Here is an 18,614-nt window from a genome sequence, read left to right as displayed (position 1 = left end):
CTTAATAGATTATTTCCATATAGAGATGTAGTTATTTCCTAGTAACTAAATTCTACTGTATCATTGTTGCCTTATGTTAGGATTAAGTAATTTTCATTTAATTAATTGCTCAGTGAATTAAGAGCCTCATTTTGTCTGGACAGCACATCTGAACAGGGTATTCATGTCAGACCTGTCCTTAACACCTAGCAGTGTGCTAAAGTAAAGGATTAACCTAAGATGTATATTTAATCATCAGTCTAATTTTTATATCTCAAATTGAAAGGGGCATGAATTGGAAAGGGTGTAACTTGACTCAGTTGCCACTATGGTTACCATTTTACCTCAACATGCCTATGTGTTGCTATTTTTGCTTTTGCACTCATAACATTTTTCTTCACCTTTGACTCTTTCAAGTTGGGCACATCTTCTGGGTATCTGTTAACCTTTTGCTTAATTGCTATCCTTTCAATTGCTTCTATTGCTCCTATTGCCAGAAAAAACAAAGGCTTTCACTTACCTGCAGGGGATTTTATATATTCTGTCACAGGTCTGTAACTGTAGTGGTGAGAGGGAAACTGAGAGACTTTTTTTTTCCTTTCATGAAATAGTGGAGGGGAGGGGGGGATCAAGAACAAAGAAAAATAATGTAAATCTAAAAGAATGTGAACAAACTAACATTTTGAGCAAAAATCTAGGGCTTTTGAACCATCAATAAATCCTTTTAAATCTATAAATCCTTTTAAAAAGTACAATATTCATTTATGCTTTTTAAAAAAAACTCCAAAATATATCAATAGATCTTTTTTAATAGACAAAAAGTTTCTCTTTCTAAAACCAAAATCTAGCATGTAATGGGGATACACTAGAAGCTTTCCCAATAAGTGCAGGAATAAAGCAAGGATGCCCCCTTACCCTGCAATTATTTGGCATAGTTCTAGGAATTCTAGAAATGATGATAAAAGAAAGAAATTAAAAGCATAAATATACAAAGAGGGGGAAATAAAACTATCCTTTCTTCTGATGACATATCAATTTATTTAGAGAAGTGCAGGAAATCAGCATTAAAAATTAATTAAGATAATGGCTTTTAGTGAAATTTCACATTGTAAAAGAAACCCATAAAAATCAACAACTTTTCCATATAGTAATAACAAAATCCAAGAGCAAAAATAGAAAAGAAAATTGCACCCAAAATGCCTTCAAAATGCATAAAATATAGGTCAATTTACCAAGAAACATTTAATACCTGTATAGGTACAACAACAAAAAACTACTTTTTAAAAAAAAATTAAGAAAAATGTAAATAACTAGAGGAATGTTCAATACTTATAGGTGGGCCATGCAGGAAGATGTTAACAAAAATAGATGACATATTTGCTGTTATACCAATCAAACTATCAAAGGCATACTTTACATAGCTAAACAAAATAATAACATCATATGGAGGCAGAGAAGAACTAGAATATTAAAGGAATAGTGAAAAAGATGCAAATGAAAAAATTGTGTTTCTAAACCTCAAACTATATTATAAAGCAATAATCATCAAAATCATTCCCTACTGGTTCAAGAATGGAAAATGAGATCAATAAAATAACAAAGGAATAATTAGAAATAATTAAACTTCAAAACCTTGTGTTTCAAAAACCCAGAAACATAAATTGTTTAAGAAAAAAACATCCTATTTGGGGGGAAAAAGCTGAAAAAAAACTTAGTAGTAGAAGTTTCGGAGTGAACATAGGAAAGATATAGCATTAGAGTTTGAGGGATGACAGGATCACGTGAGGTGGTTTTAAATTTTGTTTTGTTTTGTTTTTGAGATAGCTAGAGGCTGAGTATGTTTGTAGACAGCATGAAACAATTCCGTAAATAGGGAAGGATTGATGATGAGAAGAGAAGAAATGATCAATGGGAAAGTTCCCAAAGGAGAAAGGGATATGGCATCAAGGTACAAGAAATAAGGGGAAGGCTAAGCTTTGGCAAGCCTTTGAAATGGACACTGTAAAAAATTGAGTAGAAGATATGAGCATGTGTGCTGGATGAATAACCTTAGTTTTGTGTTTGTTTGTTTGTTTTTTTCAGTAAAGTAGGAGATAAGGTCATTTATTGAGACACAGGAGGTTTGGTGTAGTGTTGCAAGTTTGAGGAAAGAGGTTTGAGCTTATTGACTTACTAAAGGAAAAGGGATAGAAATAGAATGGTTTCATTTATGATCACAATGGTCTGAGTGGAATGAAATGAACAGTTCAGTGTCCAGCACATGTTTATAGAGCATGATTTGAAATTAATTGAGTTGGAAGATTACAGCTAAGGTGAAGTGGGACAACCCTCTTGGAGGTAGCTGGGGAATTTTACCTGGGTCAGGCCATAGAGTAAAACATTGACAGAATAAGCGCCATTGAACCTCATAAATCAGAAATGCTGGGGTTTTGTTGTTTTGTTTTGTTTTGTTTAAGATAAAAGAGAAAAACTATTAGGAACAAAGCAAGAAGAGGGGGAAATATAGTCACTTGTAAATTAAGCAGATTCTTTAAAGGTACTTCAAGATTCCTAATCCTAGTGCCCTGCTCCAAAATTTATGATGTAGTTTATGTGCTTATTAATATAATTCCTTTATGATATGTATTCTTTTTATGAGCTTAATATGCTTTCATTTAAAATGCAGGTTTCATATGTTCATGTGTCATAACGTTTCCATTAAGTTTTAACCATTTACTAGAAAGGGTACTATTTATCTATAGAGTTCTAGAATATTAGTACTAGAAAGTCCCTTGTTGATTTTGTAATTGTTTACATTTCAGTTGAGTTCAACTCTTCATGATCCCATTTGGGATTTTCTTGGCAAAGATCAAAGGATGATTTGTCATTTCCTTCTTCAGCTCATTTTACAGTGGGGGGGGGGGGGAATGAGACAAATATAGGTTTAAGTGACTTGGCCAGGATCACACAACTAGAATTATCTGAGGTCAGATCTGAACTCAGAAAGATAAGTCTTCCTGACTCTGGGTCTGGTACTCTATTGTGCCATCTAGCCGTTTCAATCTCTCTGATTGAATGTCAGTGTTGGAAGGGACTTCAGAAGTCATCTGATTCCACCTACACTTCAACAGAAATATTCTCACAATGTCCCTGACAAGTGCTTATTGAATCTTGACTTGAAGGATTCATTCATTGTTGAGGAAGACCAACTTACTAATGCATTGGATTTTAATCAGTTTGTTTTTATAGCTTGCCAAAATCTGGATCTCTGAAACTTACACACATTCTTTCTAGCTCTCTCCTCCAGGATCATGTGGAATAAAGTGACACTCTCTTCCAAATGACAGACCCTCAAAAACTTGAAGATTATGCTCATGTTCTTCCTGAGTCTTTTCTTCTCCAGGCTACAATCCCCAATTCCTTCAATGGATCATTCCATAACTAGGAATGCCCTTTACTATTTATAGAAAGGTGAGTTATTGGTAGTATGGAATTTCCCTGTTCTGCCAATCAAGCAACTGTCAAAATTATTCACTAATTCAATAGTAAAAGAAATTTATACAATAAGGGAATTCTAAAGCAACTATCAAGGAATTTTGCTTCTGGGCAGTATTTGGGTTCTGATGAAGTATAATATTATATCTTGTCGCAGATGATAATATTTAACAATATTGTTCATAGTAAATATAGGCAACATGGCACAGTGAGATAAAAGTCTTGTTTTGGAATCAAGAAGACCTAATTTTCAAGCCTTGCCTCTGACAAAAATTATGTATAACCATGAAATTCTCAGTGGTCAGGAAGCCCTACAACAATGTCATGAGTTTTCAACCTGCATTGATGGAGGGCATTTCCACTCCCAGAAATTTCCTATTCACATAAAATTACAGTTCTGGACAAACTTCCTCCCTCCATAATAATATTCATATTCATATACATACATACATACTCTCTCTTTCTCTCTCTGTTGGAATGGAAAGGGAATCAGTGTTTATTAAGCACTTACTATATGTCAGGCATTTTATAAAGATTATCTCATTTGATCTTCATAACAACCCTATGTTGTATGTGCTATTGTGATCTCTATTTCACATAAAACAGGTAACCCTAAATTAAATGGCTTGCTCAGGGTCATACATGTAAGTTTCACCTAAATTCAAATCCAGCCTCAGACCTCAGTAAATGACAGGTCTTCCTGCTTTCTCTATCCCTTCACCTAGTTGCCTCTCAAGAAGTGTCATTGTCATTATTCTTACTATTATGGCATCTGCATAAGTCCCATTTGACAGCAAAGAAAACATAAAATAAAGCAAGAATCAATTGAGACTTGACATCCAAAGTAATTTAAACTCATGCTAGCAAATCAGAGGAAAGACCATAAGACAAGCTATCACTTCTATTTCCTATTCCACAACTGAATCAAACCAGTCTCCTCTGGCTTTGAAGTTTCTCTTCCACTACAGACTCCATTGCAGTTGAAGAAAATGTTCACTATTGCTCCATTATTATTATCAGTAATAACTCTACCAGGGAGTTAATAGCTTCACTTATTCCCCAAAACTAGAAAGAGGTAGGATGTTATGGGCCTATTAGGTGTTGGGGACCTGAAGGACACAGGAAGAATCCTGTTCATTTCAAGTCCATTCTGCTCTCCTATAAGCCACTTACCTACTTCCTTTGAGGAAAGGAGGGAGGAAAAAACACAAGATAAACGCTCACAGGAACTGATGATATAACACTGCAGCTGCTAATGCATATGGATGTGTCATGCAAATGTCCCCAGCAGAAACAGATTCTTTAGTTTAAACCTGCAACGCATTCAGCAATAAAAGAGTTTCCAAATCAAACTGCTGACTCCTTTTTTTCCCCCTTATCAAAACACCACAGCATACATCTTTCCAGGCAAAGTAAATCAAAAAGAGAGGCAGCTGGAGAGAACCAACTCTTGTCTTTCCCTGGATGTCAGGTGTGTGAGCTACCGTTCTGCGGATTAATTTGTGAAACTGGAATAACTCTGGGGGGCTAAACCTCAAAAGAAGGTTATGGTGTCAATGCCTGTTGATTTCTTCACAAAAGCCTTGTCTTTGAAAAGAAGAGATAGTCATTCACCAATATTTCCCTGCCTAAATAAAATGTGGATTGTTTACACCTTTTATGCACAGAACAAAGATCTGTAGAAAGCAATGGAATGCTGAGCATAACAGAACCCTCATCTGTGTCCATTTACCCTTTTTGTCATATTTGAGTCTTGCAGATATTTTGATAAGTTGGTAGGTAGCAAGAAAAAAGATCAAAAGGGAAAAGTAGGGAAACAAAAAAAATTAATAGAAAAATTAAGGAGTAAATTGAGTGAGAAATTTTTGCCATCTGACATTTTCTAAAAGGGTGGATTTGGAGTTTTTCATTTAGCTGTGAATTTATTGGGATATATAATTCTCTGCATAATGGTACCTTCTCCTTATGGAAAACTTCTGGATTGGGGGAATGAAAGATGTCAAAGAAACACAAACTATTACCTGGAAGAGAAAGTTAAATAGTAACTTGAGAATAATTCACTCGACTTCATTAGAGTTGAGTGGGAATATCAATTTTCCACTTTTTATAGGGCTGTGAGCTGTATTAAGTACTTAGAAAACAGAGAGAGTTGGGAATAATGTAAAAAAAAAAAAAGAAAAGAAAATGAATATGTAGTCTGGGATTAGAACGCCTTTGGGTTTTTTGAATAGACAGTGCTGATATTTTTCTAGGTTAGTCAATTGCTTAGAGTAAAATTAGACAGCAGTCCAAACCGAGTTCCAGTTTTTCTTAGTCCCCTGAACTTCTCCAACTCAGGCTTGGTTTGCCTCTGAATAGCCTCGGGTCATGAAAGGCTTTATAGTTTCCTACTTAAACCGCAGCTGGGGTTACCAATCCCTGCGTTTGACTTTAACGCTCTCCCATGCAGGGAAATCTCTGCCCTCCTGCGTGTGGTCACAGGGTTTGTTTCCTTGACTTGTGAAAGCGAAAGGCAGTGAGGGAGGACTAATATTCATTCCCAACCTTTCCAATCTCACTCTTTCCTACATGTCTCTAGGTTTACTTGGGGGAAGGGGGCAGGACAAAAAGCAAAAGGGAATTGATCTTTCCATTTTAATTCCGGGAAGAGATTGCTGTCGCCTCCTACCCCCTTTCATCCCCCCCCAGCCACAGACACACAGTAGAAGATCCGGGATCAGATACTGCTAAAGAGAGAGACAGAGAGAGGGGAAGGGGGGTGAGATGAGAGGAGGGAGGGAGGGAGGGAGAGAGAGAGAGAGAGAGACAGAGACAGAGACACAGACACAGAGACAGACAGAGAGACAGACAGAGACAGAGAGAAAGAAACTTAGTTGAGATGGGTAGGATGCATTGTTAGACCCCTCCTGATATACCTTACCCCCCATCATCCCTACCCCCACTCCACCGCTCCCCAATTTACCCGGAAAGTTTAAAGGAAGAGAGAAGCCCCGAGGAACATCATTGACTTTTCCCCCCTTTCTAGAGGTTGGAATAGCCTAAACGATTCCAATTTGCCCCCTCCCACCGCTTTCCTTTCCCTTAACGCAGGCAATTCCTCGCACGCATCTGGCTGCGCAAACGGAGAGGGTTTCTATTTGGGTAATATACATATTTCTAGGAGGAGGCTGGGCCGCTGCTTCTTCGCTGGGTCAACGTGTTAATTAAAAGTTGGTCCGAGTTGGTCAGCTCACAGTCCCAGATGTGCTTAACAGCATGCAATTAACACATAAGGCAAATCTTTTTGAAGATACCAGAGTTGAAAACCCCAATAGAAACTCCACATACCCCCACCACCACCCTTAACATGGAGGAGCAATGGCAAATCGTGGGAGAGGGGAAGTCATTAAAAGACATAATTAAATGTGGGCTGCCGATCTTGAAGGGTGTCCTGTTTAAAAAAAAATTCCCCCAAATCTATATATTTCAAAAATAAATAGCAAATTGATTTTTTTCTCCAGGACGAGAAGGCATGGGATCTGTTTCTCCTCCATTCCCACACCATGTATATTAAACAGAGAGAAAACCGCGTCCCTCGCTGCTGATTGACCTCCCCAGCAGTTCCTACTTTCGCCAGAACTTCAATATGGGGCTTTGCAGCGGAGAATTGCAAAGAGGTTCTCTCTAAGCTAGATTGGTTTTTACATCTAGGGATAATTATCTCGCGCTCTAACTTCCAAACTGTTCATTATAGTTTCGGAAAAGTGGAGGGGGGAGAGAGAAAGAGAGAGAGAGAGAGAGAGAGAGAGAGAGAGAGAGAGAGAAATGGAGAGAGACAGAGAGAGAGACACACACAGAGACAGAGAGAGACAGAGAGAGACAGACAGACAGAGAGAGAGACAGAGAGACAGAGACAGAGAGAGACAGAGAGAGAGAGACATACAGAGAGAGACAGAGACAGAGAAATAGAAACACAGAGAGAAACACACAAGAGACAGGCACAGACACACAAAGACAGAGAGAGAGAGAGAGAGAGAGAGAGAGAGAGAAATTTATATAAATTGGGAAATAGTGAAGACAATTGTAATTTGGAGAGAAGCAGCAGCAGTTCCTGATACCACTTGTCTGAAGCTGTAATGGTGCATCCACTGTGTCTTGCAGTAATGAAACAGGCAGGCTTTGCTTTCTGTTTTCAGGCCTTCACAGCAATTTGTCTTCACCATCACTGTTCTCATTGGGTTATTTGGGTTATATCACATTATTCATGTTTCTTTTGTTTTCATCTAACCCCAAAAAGACCCCAAGTGAAGACATCTATCAACATATAGGCATACATATATTGCCTGTCTCTGTCTGTCTGTCTCTCTCCTTCTTCCTCCCTCCCCCCCCCAAAAAAAAAGTCAACTACACTCAACTCCTTCCTCACTCCTTTTCCAACCTGTCCAAGTTCCCGTACAGATTTCTTACAAAACATAAAACTAGATAAGTGTTTTTTTTTTTCACCAGACATGTCGGTTTCCTCTAATCTTACAACTCAATCAATTTCTAAGCCATCAACTTCAATTTCTTTTGGGAAGTAGGGATCTCACCACAATCACTACCACCAGTCATCACTACCTCAAAAGAATGGGAAAGTACTAATCACCACTTATCTTTATTTTCCTAAACTAAAATGACTAATTGACAAAACATAACAAAAGAAATAATGAAGTTGGCTTATCGTGTTGATTCATTCAGATCTTTGTTTGGGAGAGAAGAGGGAGAGGGAGAAGGAAAGTGAGAGGGAGGGAAGGAAAGGGGAGGAGGGGGGCTCTGGTAGACAGAGACACTCAGGGACAGACTACAGAATATCTGGAAACCGACCAGATTTGTTGAATGTCAGTTTGAGAAGGAAGCCTGAGCTATGATTTAAACGCCAACCGATTCATTGTCATCCATGATCTCCGCCACCATCACCCCCTCCTTCTTCTTTCCTGTCTGTCCCTCTTTCTCTCTTTTGTAGGATACAGAAGGTGAATAATGAAACCATTTTGCTAATAGTTTATGAGCCATGAGATTGGAAATGTATATGGATAGACCGAAGCGCCAGACTAAAATCACTTGAGAGGAGCGCAGGGCTTTGCAGAAAAGAAACGCTCTGCGTCCTCCCTCCCCAGTCCAGAGGAGAGAAGAAAGAAAGGGATGGAATCGTGTCTTTCCCTTTCCCTCGCCCTTCCGCCCAGGGTAGCAAAAGCAGAGTCCCAGTGGGATCACTCAGTGAGAAACAACCCCAGACCCTACTCAGTCTTCCCGGGGGTCTGAAGCAGGAGCGAGATGAATTAGGGAGATGGGGAGATAGAGAGAGCGAGAGATAATCGTTATCACCAGGATTTTTCTGCCGCTGATGGGATCTAAAAAGATCCATCACACCCGGCTGCTTTCCCTTAGGCAGAAAACAAAAGAAGCGAGCTGCATCTGGAGAAAGTGAAATGGGAAAGGGTTTCCTCTGTCTTTTTCTCAAGTAGCTGTTCCCCCAAATAAGTCCTTAAGACTCCTGGAAGTACATCTAAGGTTCCCTCTCCCAAGAAACACTGCCCTCTCCCTATACAAAGAATTTCCTGCCCCTCTTTGTTTTAATATTTCCAAAGTTTTGAAACATTTTCCTGAAAATTGAGGTGATGGTGGTGGCAAGAACTGTGACAATCACAGGATAGCTCACAGTGATCATGGTAACTGGTTTTAGCCAACTGGTTTCTACAGACTGGACTAAAGGTGTAAGGGGTATAAGAGTTCCTGGGGCTCCAAACACTCAGGAAAGGCCAATGACCAGTAAGAGACCGTCCCACTTCTGGCCTGGTTTTCTTGGGGAAAGGGAGGGAGGAGGAAGGGTGGGGTCAGAGACTGGGAGAGGGAAAGCACACCCGATCTCTGTTTTCCAAGATAGGTCAATTGTTCCCAGCAGGACTGCCGTGACAGGTATGTGGCCTGGGACCATGGGGCAAGTGGGAGGGGGCGAACCTCCCAACTCCCCAGCTGTGAACAACCTTTAGCAGCCAAGCTGACAGAGAACTAACTATACACCCATGTCTCCAGAGACAGAGGATTGTTATTTTGAGAGAAAGGCAACAGAAAAATGCCAGGACTTCTGTAATGGCCAGGTTACAGAGACACATCTGTAGCTGGCTTAAAGCTGGTTTGGTTTTCCAATAAAGACAAATACACCTAAGTCCCGAACAGAGCCTGAATATGGGGAAGGGAGTGGGGAAAAGAGTGAGGAAGGGAAGTAAAGAGAAGAAATGTAGATTCTATTATCCCTCTATCTTTCCCCCTGCTTTCCACATCTTGCTATGCTGATCTAGACTCACTGGGCCTAAACAAGAATTACTTTTGCTTTAATATTGGAGCTACCGGTGAGTATAGCCAATTTCCTGCTCCTCCCCGACCAGTATTTGTTCTTCCCCTTCTGGATTTCTCTTGGTTTGGAAACTTCTGTCTAGAGGAAAGGGTGGGTAAAGGAGGAGAGAACAGACAAAAAAGGAGAGAAACCTTCCCATTTCTTTATAAAAGGAAAGTAGCTGGGTCACTAATGCTCAAGGGAAGGGATAGAGGAAAGGAAAGGCTACTTTCTTCCTTCTCTCCACTCTCTACCCTTTCCAGCAGGTATCTATTCCTTGGTTGGAGATGACAGGTCAGGCCTCATCTAGCAATTGGACCTTCAAGAAAAAGAGTGCATCAGAGTGCCATTTGCTCTTCTCCCTTCTGTTTAATTTTACCCAAAAAGGTTACCATCCCTCGGTAACAGAAACTTTTTGCTGCCTTCACTAATCTTTTGAGGGACATGCCCTATGTAGGACAAAGATTGAGGAACTGTACCTTTCTACCTGAGCACAATCTCACTGGTGCTCACAAGAGCGCTACTCTCCTGCTTTTCCGAGCAGGGCAGAAAACAATGAGGAGGAATAGCCCCCCTAACCGCATACAGCTAGGTCCTGAAGCTTTCCTTTTTAGAAAGGAATGCCCTTATCGAAAACTACAACCGAAATAATCCGGGCAACAGCAACACCGCGGGTCTGAAAAAAGCAGAAGCGAAAAGAGTGAGGGGGACAGAGGTCAAAATTAAGTTGGAATCACTGAGTCAAAAGAAGGTTCGCACTGTACTAGGCCCTCAGAGTGCTTCTAGGAAACTGGCTTCTGCAGAGCGGCCGCACTCTTTTTCCTGAAGGGACCGAGAGAGTTCCTTACTGAATAGACTAACTTCATCCATCAATCCCGGCACTAAACCGAGCCATTTCTGCATCTTTGATATCTCAAACCCATACTTAAAGATAGGATCTGTGCCAAAGATGAGGAGGTTATCGCTGGTTTTGAGACCTGCAAATCAGGGGATCAACCTTTCATGACGCATTCAAACTCTCCTCTCCTATCTCACTTTTTCTTTCCCTCTGAAAATAGCTACCCCACTTTAAGTTCCCTTTTCAGAAGGCTGAGAAAAAAAAAAAAAGAATCCTGGAAGTGTCCCCAGAATGCGCAACCAACCTGATCACCTTATTCTTCCCGGCACTGGAGATGAAAATAGACCCAGCTCTCCCACTACCATCCCCTAGCCATTCATAAGTTAACTCCCCCTTTCCCCCAATCGACCCCTCCCTCCCCCTATTAACCTAAGAGCTAACTAGATTCCGCTTTCCTTGGCGATTTTTTCCCCCAATGACTCGTCCCCTCAACTTGCCGGCTAAGGTTGATGGGAGGCTGGAAAGAGGACCAGGAGGGGTACTGGGAAGAAGGGTGGAGACACAAGAGTGAAGGGACTCTTCCTCCTTTCTTCCAACCTCGAAAGTCAAACAAACACAACTCCGGTAAATTGCAATAAAATCAAATTCCACGCTCCCTCCTCACTTCTAATTCTCCTCCACCCCTAACTTTCACTCCAGCAGCTGCATATGGGGGAGTCCGGTCTTCCCTGGGAAAGGGGGGCTCCAGCGCAAAATTACGCCTTCTCCTCTCATTTGTTAGCTGATTCCATCAAAAAGTTCTCTATTTATAGGCTACACACACCAGGCGGGAGTAATCTCGGCGCTCTGGCTTGTCGGTTTTCCAGCGAGAAGTGAAAGCGTTCCCCGTAGCGGGGGTGTGTGTGTGTGTGTGTGTGTGTGTGTGTGTGTGTGTGTGTGTGTGAGAGAGAGAGAGAGAGAGAGAGAGAGACTGTTTTATTTGGTGAATTGTTTTGTTTTGTTTCTGCCCTAGCTGCTACCATCTACAGGGGGGAAGAAAGCGGCAAGATCCCGAAGCCAGACTTATACTCGCTAGTTGTTGAGAGAGCGGATCCTGCAGGCAGGCCAACCATGTGAGTCCGCGCCGCAGACACACTCCGCACAGGCAGGCTGAGAGCAGCCGCAAGTGAATGCGCACTCGTCCTTGTCCCTGTCTGTGTCCCCGCTCACTTCCCTGCTTCTCCCACTCCTCCTCTGCCCTTTTCACCTTGCTTCACTCTTCTCTTCTCATTCTTTCTGTATTCACTCCCCATCTCCGCTGGTTCGCATTCTCTGATCTTTCTCTCCCCCCTCCCACTCCGATTTCAACTCTGTCCAGTTTGCGTCTTAAAAAAAAAAAAAAAAAAAAAAAAAAAAAAAAAGCAAGCCACACTTTCTTTTAAAGAGGAGAAAAAGCATGAATCAATGTAATAGAGATAAAAGGAAACCAGGCTGGGGAGGACTGGGAGCACAGGCCGGTTAGGTGGCGGGAAGGATTTTTTTTTTCCCCCAATGCACAGGAGTAAATGTGGGAGATGGGAGTGAGGGTTACATGTGCAGATATACGTCTTGCCTCAAAGTCTTGGAGATGAGTTGGCCCTGCAGGTAACAAAGGGGCAGTGGCGTTGTAGCACGGACCATCGGAACAATCCCTCAGCAATGCGAGCATTGATCTGGCTAAATCACAACCCAACGAGAGACAATCAGTCAGGGTAATAAGTGGGGAGGGGGAGGTAGACTTGTGAGGTGGAAAGAGAACAGACGAAGACTTAAATTGCAATCCCTAGACAGAGAAGAAGAAAAAGAGTTTAAAGTGTCTTTCTTCTCACTACACATAGGACTACATTTCGAGTCCCTGCATCTGAAGTGATGGAGGACTGGGGAAGATTTCAGGGACTTAACTTGTGACGCGTGCCTTCCTTACACCAGTCGCACCAGAGATAAAGATAACGTGTGTTTAAGAAATCAGAGGTCAAAACAGAAATCTTTGCACTTGTGTGGGATGATTTGCCTGAAATCTGCCCTGACTCTTGACATATGGGAAGGGGACCGGATGGGTGGAAGGAATATGTGCTATTGTAGATACCTGTGCTTCTGGCGCCTATAAAGGACAGTGGGGAAGATAGAGCAAGAGGAGGCCTTTAGGTATATGGTCCTTTCTGTGCACCGCAGCTCAGGGAGCAGGGAAGATGTGTGACCCGGAGAGGAAGAAAGAAATTTTCCAAATGAGAAAAGGTTTTGAGGATAAAGAGGCAAAGGGATCCTACGTGTGTGTGCGCGCGTGTGTGTGATTTTGCAATCTGTTCACACCGGTACCGAGAAAATGCGAGAAAAGCTCTAAAAAAAAAAAAAAAAATGCTGGGGAGCAGAGATAAGGACAGGTGGTTTTAATGCTTCTCCAAGACTACCCTTCGGCTTTCCCATCTCCCGGGCACGAACTTCGGGTATTTAACCTTTTCCCATACAGTCCACCACCAAGTTCTCAGGGAGAGAGAAACTTACGGGAAATGTCCTTTCTCTAGCCTTTGGAGAGGAAAGACCAGCATCATTCCTGGCTAGCACTTCTGCCCTGAGCTGGCCATCTTATTGCCCCGTGATGAATTAAGATCCAGAAAAACTAGGATGATTGTGCCTAAAGTAGTTATAAAAGCGATTGAGGGCGTTGCCGCCACAAATGATTGGTTCAATTAATCCATCATTACAGGTAAAAGGTAGAATATAACCTTGCTTCCCCTTCTTAAGCATACATCTCGGTGCCTTTCGAAGAATTTATACACTCCTCGTTAGATTTACGCTGCTTGAGGGTGAGGTCTGTTTTTAGCTTTCTTTTCTTTTAGCTTATCTCCAGTGCTCAAGTGGTGGCTGATCCGAGTAAGAGGGATTGACTGACTGACAGGGTTTTGCTTGGCTAGAACTGGTACCGGGATTTAGGGCCCTTCACTGGCAGCAGGCCGTGGAATACACCTTTCAGAAATCTGAGTTCATTCTGGGACCCCAGGGCTAAGGGCAGATGTGTCCTCAAACTTAAGGGCTGAGGAAACTTTCATTTCCTGCAGCTATTGGGGCTGTGCTTCCTAATGTGGGGAATGTGGGCTAGAGAAAAAGTCACTCAGCTTTCCAGAGGTATGGGAGATCTGGAAAAGGGCAGACTATCTCTCTCACAGATTCCCTCTTGAAGTTCCCAATGTATCGCCCATTCCCCCAGATTTCTATTTGAGACAGGAGGAAGCTAGGGAGAAACTCGTTTGCCCTTTCACTGAAGCACAACTTTGAGATTTTTTGTTGTTGCTGTTGCCCCTTATCTTTTCCAGTGAACTTTTTTCCTCTGGGAATTAGAAGGGGAAGAGGGGAAAAAGAGAAAGGAAGAAAAGCAAAACAGGATAACACAATGAAAACTCTCTTGCTAACTTGAAGCACAAGTTTCTGTCTTTCTTTTTTTTTTCTTTTATAATAGCAAGGCTTCTCTTGTCCTCTCTTCTTTCTCTCTTTTTCTGTCTCCCTTTTCTCCCTGTTTTTATGCCACACATAACCTATAGGAAACACCCCAGGTTATTGGGATGCCATGTTATCTAAAACCCCAGGAGAGGGGATGATGAGTGTGAAAGTACATAGATACACTTTCTACTACCAGGATTCTTAATGCCTGACTTATGGTGCGTTTTTTTCCCCTAAAAGGTTCATGTTTGAATGATCACAGACAGTAAGTTCGAGTAAAGGGAGAGGAGCAAGAAATATTAGTGCTATTCTGTTAAGTTTTTATATCTAATATTCATAGCCTATTGAATAACAAGGGTTTATTTCTCATTCCTACGAATGGAGATTTTGAGAAAGGGAAAGTTCCTTTTAGCTAAGAGAAGCTATGAACTCTCTGGATTCTATTTTAGTGCTATCTTAAGAGAGAAATCTATTTTTCTGTTTTTGTTACAAGACAAGTCAAGATTCAGCTTTTCCTAGGTGCCTGCACTGAGGGAAGGCCAAAAAGAAAAAGGAAGAAAAAATAGGAATACAAGAAAAAAAATATGGAAAAGGCACTGAATGGGAAAAAAAAAAGAATAGACAGCATTTGGAATAGCAAGCTTCCAACCTGCTGGAGATTTTCTCCATCCCTTCAATTATCCTTCCATTATTTCTTCTCTAATGTCACAACTTTTCTCTTGCTTTATGTCATAGCTGAACCTTGAGACCTATCTTGGAGAATAGATAGAAAGTACTAGTACTTTTGACCAAATTATTTGGGATGAGATTTCCACAGTCAAAATTTGCAAAGGGCATGAAGGGGAAGGGGAGGAGAGAAAAGAATAATAGAGGAAGAAAAATATAAGAGAAAATTATAGCCATAAAAAGAGTGGTTCTTTTAGGGTTGTAGAACCCCTTGTTTCCCAGTTTTAAAAAGCAAGAAACTGGGAATCGGAGGGGGAAATTCCATAATCCCAGAAATAAAAAAGGAATGAAAAGCAGTATCTATCAATGGAGCAAAATAATGTCCTAGCTGAAATTTTCAAAAATAGATCTGAACATTAATAAACCAGGCATAGGAAGGAAGTTATCACAGGCTCACTGGATAGAGCTACTTATTTTACCTGCACTTCTCAGCACTTCTTAAAAACATCTTTTAAAGTAAATCACAGTAGAAATTGTTCCTGTATTAAAACAATCAGCAATTAAATGAGGGACTTTTCTAACTGCTTGGCAAACTAGTTTGGAGTACTGAATTTGGGATGATTTATTGTTTATTTACAGAAACTTGAAGTACAGAATGAATACAAGAATGGCCAAGATTAAGGAAAAGTTATACTCTTACTACTTCTCTAATCCTGATAGCTCCCCTGCCAGTGTAAATACCAAGTAGGCAACTCTGATGTTCATCAACTGAAAAAGGATTCTCCATTCTCATTAATTACTTATTCTCCTCTAATGATGAAATCTTTGAGTATTTTCTTCTTCTCCAGGAAAGAATCAGGAACAAGTACAGAACAAGATTATTTAAATGTTTAGTAATTTTTCGGAAATCTAAATTGATCCACAATTTCACTCCCTATAGCACAGATTCTAACATGTTTTGGGTCATGGATCCCTTCTCAGTCCAGTGGAACCCATGGATTCTTTTCTCAGAATGATGCTTTAATGTGTTAAATAAAATATATTAAATAATAGCAGAATACAATTTTATTGAAAAGCAAAATATTTAGAAAAATCAAGTTCACAGGTCAAAGATTAAGAATTCCTGTTCAATAGGTATAATATACAAAAACTTCTCTAGCCACTTTCAAAAAGGCTAAATTTTGTCTCTCGTGTCCCAAATCTCCAGGTACCATTTGAGGACCCATATTTTCAAACCATATGTACATAAGTCTTGCTATAACCCTCAGAAGGGAAAGTAGTAAAGAAATAATTCATACCAACAAAGACAGGTTCATAGTATCCAAGTAAGAATTAATTCTTAAAGTTTTGGAAAGAACATGAAAGATCTTCATGAGAAAAACATAGGTACTAAGAAACTCAGGAAATTTTTCTTCTAGGATTTTACTTGATTAGTAAGTGTTCAGAGTAGAGCATTAAAAATGTTAATAACTCTGTGAAATAAATAGGCTTTCTTCTTCTCTGGTTGACCTGTATATAGCTCCCCTTCAATTTAATTTTCTTCTTTAACTAAAAAGATGACAGTGTCAGACAATTGTAACTTTGTGTATTTATTCCTCATCAGAACTCAGTTTTTCAAATGGTTATTTTTAGAATGTGACCATGTGTACTAAGATATCTTGAGTATCCTCATTAGTGTCTCCTGTTCTGAATTAAGTTTTTTTGTTGTTCATCAAGTTTTTCTTCATCTACAACAGATTGTCTTCAGTTTGTGTTTTTCTCCAAAACAGAGGCTTTCAGTGGACAGAGGATTGGACCCAGAGTCAAGAAGACCTGAGTCTCAGACATTTACTTACTGTGTGAGCCTGACCAAGTCATTTTACCTCTGTCTGCCCCAGTTTCCTCATCTGTAAAATGTAGATAATAGTATTACCTACCTCCTAGGATTGTTGTGAGGATGAAATGAGATAATATCTGAAAAAGATTATGCAAGTAGTAGTTATTAAATTTAAGTTATTTAATTAGACACAATTATTTAATTGATTTGATTTTAAAGTATTATTGTTAAAAATAAAAACAAATATGCATACATTGAAGCTCACAATTGAGACACTCCAGTTCTTCTGGAATTCAGCCTAAAATTTTGTTTTGATCTAAAAAAAGACAGATATTTAAGAGGAGTATAAGATTTTTAATCTACATCATCAAAATATCTGTATAACCCTTTCTTTTCCCTTAAATTGTATAAATGGATCAGGCTGACATTTAAGTAGATTTATTCCCTACATGGTAGCTTTCACTTTGATGAGATGTCATGAAAAACAAACAGAAAACTTTTCAAGCTGAATTTTTCTAGTGATTATTTTAAAGTCATAGCAAAGAACATAGCACCAGAGGAAATGCAAAAATATTCAAACTTTCCTAACTGCTTGATTTATTCTCAGAACTTCAGTGGAATTGTGTCAAATTCATTAAATAATTATGTTTTCTAAAATACGTGAATGTGTCCATTCATTCACCAAAACAAAGGGTGGATATTTTAATTCAATTTCCCCATAGTTTTTGTTGGGTGTTTGGTGGGCTTTCCTATACTACCATACTTTCCCATTCTACCTCCCCCATCTCTTGTTAGACTAAAAGATGTTAAGAAAATGCTTACTATTTTCTTACGCAAGGAAAATATTTTAATAATATATATTCCCCTTCCTAGTTACATGTCAAGAAAATTTTTAGCATTCATTTTTACAAGATTTTGAGTTCCAAATTTTTCTTTTTCCTTTTCTCTCTTTCTCCCTCCCCTCCCCTCTTCCAAACATAATAGGCAGTTTGATACAGTTGATGCATGTGCTATCATATAAAATATATTTCCATATCAGTTGTAAAAGAAGAAACGGATCAAAAGGTAAATATGAAAAAAGTAAAAATAATATACTTCAATCTGCATCAGAGTTCATCAGTTCTTTACTGGATATGGATAGCATTTTCCTTTTTGAATCCTTTGTGCTTGTCATGGATCATTTTGTTTCTGAGAAGAGCTGAATCATTCATAGTTGATCATCACACAATGTTGCTAATACAGACTGTGTGCAGTATTTTCTTGATTCTGCTCATTTCATTTTGCATCAATTCATACAAGTCTTTCCAGGTTTTCTGAAATCTGCCTGTTCATGATTTCTTATTGTACAATAATATTCCATCACATTCATTTACCAAAGCTTATTCAACCATTCCCCAGTTGATGGGCATCCCCTCGATTTTCAATATTTTACCACCAAGAAAAGGGCTACTAAAAATGTTTGTGTACATGTAGATCCTTTTCCCTTTTTAAGATCTCTTGAGGATACCACAGTAGTGGTATTGCTGAATCAAAGCATATGCACAGTTTGGTTGCTCTTTGGGCATAGTTCCAAATTGCTTTCCAGAATGGTTGGATCAGCTCACAACTCTACCAACAATGCATTAGTGTCCCAATTTTCCACATTCTCTCCAACAGGAAAATAATTTCCATACTTAATATATTTACTGTTATCCCCTTCCCCAATTTTTGGATCAATAGTGCATTTGTATCATACTAATAGCAACAATATATATCTTCAGGAGAAAGTGTTTCATTATTTAGAACTGAAGCCTCCAAACTTATTTGACCGTTCACCCTATCTGTAAAAAAAAAATGAGCATACATCCCTAAAATATATATACAATACACAGCATATACTCTTTATGTTTTATGTTAAATCTCAGAACATAATGGAATGGGAGCTAACCTTGAACCTAGGAAGACCTGCCCCTAAAACCTAGTGGCTATGTGGCCCTGGGCAAATCTATTAATCTCATTGTGCCCTTGGAAATTCTCTAAATTTTTTAAGTAGCAGA

The 18,614-nt window shown here is 39.6% G+C and overlaps 1 protein-coding gene across 1 annotated transcript in view; it reads left to right on the top strand.

Moving 5' to 3' along the window:
- Positions 1 to 9,320: 9,320 nt before the first annotated feature.
- Positions 9,321 to 18,614, top strand: part of ESRRG (estrogen related receptor gamma) — a 654,372-nt gene continuing 645,078 nt past the window's right edge. The window contains exons 1-2 of the mRNA XM_031937375.1: positions 9,321 to 9,387; positions 11,656 to 11,755. The gene's annotated coding sequence lies outside the window, so the exon portion shown is untranslated. The remainder of the gene's footprint in view (positions 9,388 to 11,655; positions 11,756 to 18,614) is intronic.

This window comes from Sarcophilus harrisii, chromosome 4, assembly GCF_902635505.1.
Source record: "Sarcophilus harrisii chromosome 4, mSarHar1.11, whole genome shotgun sequence".
Lineage (NCBI taxonomy): Eukaryota > Metazoa > Chordata > Mammalia > Dasyuromorphia > Dasyuridae > Sarcophilus > Sarcophilus harrisii.
This window is presented reverse-complemented; position numbering and strand designations above follow the sequence as displayed.